Source organism: Papio anubis, chromosome 11, assembly GCF_008728515.1.
Source record: "Papio anubis isolate 15944 chromosome 11, Panubis1.0, whole genome shotgun sequence".
Taxonomy (NCBI): Eukaryota; Metazoa; Chordata; class Mammalia; order Primates; family Cercopithecidae; genus Papio; species Papio anubis.
This window is the reverse complement of record NC_044986.1, coordinates 99582719-99588959: the sequence shown is the minus strand read 5'-3', so window position 1 is coordinate 99588959 and position 6241 is coordinate 99582719. Positions and strand designations below refer to the sequence as shown.

The 6241-nt window shown below is 38.7% G+C and overlaps 1 long non-coding RNA gene across 1 annotated transcript; it reads right to left on the bottom strand.

The window, feature by feature from the left end:
• Positions 1–654: 654 nt before the first annotated feature.
• On the bottom strand, positions 655–2401 carry LOC116269491. The gene is made up of 2 exons (XR_004177075.1): positions 2149–2401; positions 655–863 (listed from the first exon to the last, which is right to left on the bottom strand). It is a non-coding gene; the product is annotated as an uncharacterized LOC116269491 (long non-coding RNA).
• Between the last annotated feature and the right edge of the window lie 3840 nt (positions 2402–6241).

Below are 6241 nucleotides of genomic sequence, written 5' to 3'. Positions count from 1 at the left end.
AAAACCTTGAAAACTGACTGGATATTTAATTTTATACATTAGGAATTTATTGCTAATTTGTCTTACGGTCATATGGTGTCAGAGTCTGTTTGTGTTTTAAGTCATTAACATTTAGAGAGGCATACAGAAATACTTGTAGAGGAAATGAAACAATGTCTCCATTTCCCAAAACATAATTGAGGACATGTAAATTATATCTCAATTTAGGCAATAACAAGGAATATGAGGGAAGTGTGTGGAGGTGTAAATGAAGCAAAATTGGCCGTGTATTGATTATTAATAAATAAGCTGATTAAATGGTAAATGAGGTTCCTTAAACTATTAAAATTTTATCTACCTTAGTAAATGTTTGAAAATTCTATGATAGGAAAAAAAATTCTAGTAGCATAATAAAACTAAATACTGATGTATTCCAAACTGCTGCGCTTACAGAAAATACTAGATTAATATGTACTAATCCATTTTGATAACAACTGTCATAAGATAATGAGAATAACTCATGTGATTTATCAAAAACACCTTATTATTCCATTAAAGTTACTAATTAGAACAAAAATGATCATGAAGATGTTTCAAAGAATAAGTTCCAATTTAATTGGCTAAAAATATTTGCATATATAATCATTATTTTCAAATGTGGGATTGGCATCAAAATGTGGATGATAAGAAAGAATTTATTAAACAGATTATTTTATGTTGTGCTTAATGATAGAAGAATTCCTTAATTTATTTTTCCCAAATTAAGATGAGCAACTAAGTCTGAGATCTTTAGCCCAGGAAGGAATAGGTGAGGTGTAGCCTGCTTTCTCGGCTGCCGAATGCTTCTGGAAAGGATGCTGAAGAACTTGCTGGAGAAGATGCACCTGGTAAACAATGTGAGCAAGTAAATGTAGATTAGTATTGCTCAGGACCCTGATAAATTTCTCCATTTCTAAAAGGCAAGGTCAATTTAAAATGTTTAAAAATGTTTATTCTTTGGGAGGCCGAGGCAGGCGGATCACTGGAGGTCAGGAGTTGGAGACCAGCCTGGCCAACATGGTGAAACCCTGTCTCATTGGAAGTTACACAAATTTGCCAGGCGTTGTGGCACACATCTGTACTCCCAGCTACTCGGGAGGCTGAAGCAGGAGAAATGCTTGAACCTGGGAGGCGGAGGTTTCAGTGAGCCGAGATCGCGCCACTGCACTCCAGCCTGGGTGACAGAACAAGACTCCTTCTCAGAGAAAACAACAACATCAACAACAAAAAAAGTTTATACATTTTAAGTTTTATGGAAAACCTCAACTCTAGTTGTTACTTGGAGTTTCTATTATTCCATTAAACCACTCCTTAAGAGTGCTTTCTAAGTTTTTGTACTAAACTAAGTGAATGAAGATGTCCATTTTAATCTTAATACCTCTTTACAGATTTTAGGCAATTGTAATTTTCTAAAATATTTACAGAAATAAAAGGATGTCAATGATTTGCAATCTTTCCAAATGAAGGCCATGAATTCCAGCTCATGCTGCTTCCTACTGGTACTTTGGCCCCATGGTAAAAATCTGAGGCACCAAAGAACACACCTTTTTCCACAATCAATCTGAGATCAAAATGTATATTTTCAGTGCTTTTGCTATTTCTTGGGTATTACAAAAGAAATGCTTGGTTATGACAGAAAAGGTGGACGATTATCTATACTAAGAAATTAAAGGTGGGAGATCAAGTAGAACATATTATTGTGTCACTAATATTTTAAATATGAAGACTGCATCATCATAAATACAGGGCTTTTGGAGCCCATCTTAGCACTTCTCCTGGGTACTTTCTATACACCTCTTTTTATTAAAGTTGGCTGTATACTTATTGCTCTCACTTACCTACTAATTTAAGAGCCCCTCTAATTTTTACATTTCTCCATAGCATTTTGCATTGAATGGATTCTCAAGAAATGTTTGAGGACAGAAGGTAAACACCAGTTCCATGTATAAAGGATTGCATGTAGAAAGGCTTGACAAAATGTTTTTCTTCTCCTGCATGAGAAGTTGACATTCAGTTACCTTTCTGGTTCTGTTCCCCTGGTGTCCTGATAAGGTGGTATGTCAACTCTATCACTATACAGCGTTGCCTGAGAAGGACAAGTAAGTCCTGGACTGGGAGAACTGCAAATACCTGATAGGATGCGTTGGGCTTTCCTAAGCTTGGCGACTCCTACTGTGAGGCAGGTCTCTTGTGAGGATGCTGGAAATTCTGCCTATGGAGTTGTTACAAGAGACATTGCTTTCTGCAGAGCCTGAAGCTTCTAAGGCAGGGCTGCCCCTGCAGGTTCACGGTGGGGCTCTCAGATCCTTGCACATGAGTGGAGCTGCCGTGCCTTACTGCTGGTGTGGACTGCTCCAAGGTCCCCTGCACGTGGAGAACCTGGTGGTGCCCTGTTGGGAAGCTTTGTTCCTGTGCTCTGTCTCTTTCAGCTGGCCGGGGCCAGGTGTGTGGCCTGTGATAGTCATTTGAATCTGAATGTTTACTTGACCCTAAGACTTAAAACACCTCCTCCCACCCTGCCCCAGGGGCGCTGCCCCAATACTCAAATATAATTTTGAGGAAGGGATGGAAAGAAGGGGGGGGACATAAAAGATACGGAAGAAAGGAGACACAGGCCAACAAAACAGCTTACTGAACACTGTGTAGTTTCCCCTGTGGAGACACATTTACCTAATGATAAATGCTGAGGTGTCTCCCTTCTCTTTGTTTCTCCTTCAGATCAAAAAAAGATTCTATTTAAAAATTTTATACTTTCTGAAATGAAATGTGAGGCTAATTAAACTACTGAGATAAAAAGCGAATACAAGTTCCAAATTAGAAAGAGCAAAATGGTTTCTCTCTTACTCCAACTCTGATCAGTGGCTGATGATGTCAGGGCATTCTGTGATGAAAATGGTTCTGAGGCTACGACCGGTTTGAGAGAGAAAGAGGGTCATGACTACCAATAACGTACCCTCGGGGCATGGGACAGGAGAGTGGCAGCATGAGAGCCAGGGCCATTCCTGTTGTACAAAATACATAACGTGCGATGCGTTTTTAAACAGCTAATGATGAAATATTTGAGGCAGAAAACATGTACAGAATAACATCATAGACACCTGTGTATCCTCCATTCAACTTCAGCAATAAAATACTTTCAATGTGGTTGAAGCCATATTGCATGATATTGATAGAATTCTGCTTATTTTTATGCTATATTTAAGTAGTAACACTTTGTTTGAATTCCTTTGCCATTTGCTTGTTTTGCTTAACATTAGAAGTGAGATTTGGCTGGGCACAGTAGCTTCGTCTGTAATCCCAGCACTTTGGGAGAGGCCAAGGCAGGAGGATCACTTGAGCCCGAGAGTTCCAGACCAACCTGGGCACCATAGTGGGACTGTGTCTCTGCAATAAGTAAAAAAATGAGCCAGGTGTGGTGGTGCACACCTGTAGTCTCTGAGAGGCTGTCAAGAGAGGATCGCTTGAGCCTGGGAGGTGGAGGCTGCAGTGAGCTATGATTCATGTCACCGCACTCCACCCTGGGTGACAGAGCGAGACCCCATGTCTAAAAGTTTTTATTTGAATTGGGAGAGTCATTCTTGCTAATACATGCAGCTCTAGTTTATCCATCTTCATTGCTGTCAGGGTTAAAGTGGACCCAGGCTGGTAGTACCATGGGTATCTGAAAGGAGCAAATGCTGCTGCCCTCTGGAGAGACATACCCTCAAATTCCAGTTCACTGGATTTCAAACAGAGACTGAAATCCACAATTCCAAAACACAAACAATGAACAGCAGAATCAGACCCTTGAAAGGTCAAATAATGTATATGTGTGTGTTTTTAAATAAATATTTAAAAATGTTAATGAAGCATAAATAGAAAATATGAGAAAATAATTCAACTGATAAACCAAAGAGAGACTAAGCAGGGAGAAATCCAGGAAGCTGGTGTTGGCAATGGACTTTTAATTAATAAAAATGAACTGAGAAAAGTCAACCATCTTACCTCTGAGAAATCATTCCTTTCTGCTTTCTGCACTGCAGATTCTGCCATCCAGTTCCTCAGCACATACCTAGTGTTAACAGCTTAAACGAGGTCGGGAGAGAGCACATCTGGAAACAGCAAATTATTAAATTACAAACAACAACTATAAATTAAGTCATACGAAATCACCACTATATTTTATAACCTTTAAGAAGTTTGCTGGAAGAGTCAAAAGAGAAGACATTATCACTATCGGTCCATTAATTATTTATACACAAAGTACAGCATTTATTAACTTTTGGTGCAGAAAAAACCTTTTGTGAGCATTTTCATGAACATTTTGTTTTTGTTTTCAGTGTTTCATCACAATCTGCTTTTTCTTTCATCATTTGCAGCTCAGTAAGCATTTTATAAGGCCAATGAAGTAGGTAATTCATCTGAATTAGGCCCTGCAGCCTAAGTGGAGAGGAGGAAACAAAACGAAACAGTTGCTGCTTTTAACGCCCAGAATTAAGGTCTGACACTGTAGAGCCACGTCCTGCTGGTGCTGCCTGAGAGTAAGCAGGAAAGGTCTCGTGCAATTAAAAACCTTTATAAATTTGTATTTTTGACAATAACCATGCATTTTTTTTCCTATTAAAAAGTCTTGTAAAAATGACACATTTTTTTTTAATTCCAGGAACTACATCTTCATTTGAGATGAGCCTTTTGCAAGATGATTTATCAACTGGTCAGGGAGGGGAGATGCTATCCTCAATGGTACAACAGAAATTCTGAGAGGACTGCAGACCCCAGTTATTGACTCTCAACTGAAGTTCCCAAGTTACTTGAATGGACTACGTATTCCATTTCAATTTGGTATTGAAGGTCTGCCTCCGTGATAGATAATCTAAAAATGAAGTGCCCTGTGATCCAGTAATTCTCCTTCTCCTGGAACATAGTCTAAGGAAACAAATGTAAACATTAAAAAGTATTATTTAAATTAAGGAAAAACTAGAAACAACTGGATACTTAATAAGTAAAACGTGTACTTTCAAATCAATATTACGGAGCCATTAAAAATGTTACATTATAAAGAATGAAGCAGCAAGAAAAAAATGCTTTTTTTTTGTTTGTTTTTGACATGGAGTCTCACCCTGTCACTCAGATTGGGGTACAGTGGCACAATCTTGGCTCACTGCAACCTCCTCCTCCCGGGTTCAAGCGATTCTGGTCCCTTAGCCTCCTGAGTAGCTGGGATTACAGATGTGCACCACCACGCCTGGCTAATTTTTGTATTTTTAGCAGAGATGGGGTTTCACCATGTTGGCTAGGCTGTTTTGTTTTCGAGCTCCTGACCTCAAGTGAGCGATGGCACCTGGTTTATTGTTAGTGAAAAAATAATCTGGCCAGGCATGGTGGCTCATTCCTGTAATGTCAGCATTTTGGGAAACCAAGGCAGGAGGACTGCTTGAGCCCAGGAGTTCAAGACCAGACTGGGCAACATAGTGAGACTGCATCTCTACAAAAAAATTGTTTAAGTAGCTAGGCATGATGATGCCTGTCTATAGTCCCAGCTACTTGGGAGACTAAGGTGGAAGTGCTGGGATTACAGGCACGAGCCAGCCAACCACTATCTTACTCAGTTTGTGCAGCAACTCATTATACATATGCACTGTATAGTGTAAATGAGGACACAAAAGTTAGGGCAGTTAAATAGATAAAAATATTTTAAAATTGGACTGCTGTAATTGCACAATTTCTTAAGTTTAGTAAAAAAAAAAAAATTCTATGCTTGAATGAATTTTATGGTATGTAAATTATATGTCAATAAAGCTGTCAAAAATTACACACCAGAGAGAAAGAAAGAAGTGGGGCATCAAGTGACAGGTTTACTGTCATCTAGGAAATGTTGGGTCATCCAGAACTGAAGCATAGCTGGTCTGACTCTGGACCCCCGCACAGCTGTTACTCCAAAGAAAGGAGCTACATGGAAATAAAAAGATTCCATTAGGGAAATGAGGATCAGACTTTACTCAGCTGTCTCCTGCTTTGATGTTTATTTGTTCATGTGTGTATAATTCTTTAACTCCACATCCCTGCTATACATTGTTACATAAACATGTGCAACCAATATTTTATATATTTCCATTTACAGATCAATTAAATATATAAGAATATATGGAAGTGTACCTTTAAAAAATAAATGAACTATCATTATAAACTCTTATGATACCGTTGTTCTTCGTGGAAATTGATTTCTTCCCTTCTTTGAGAGCAC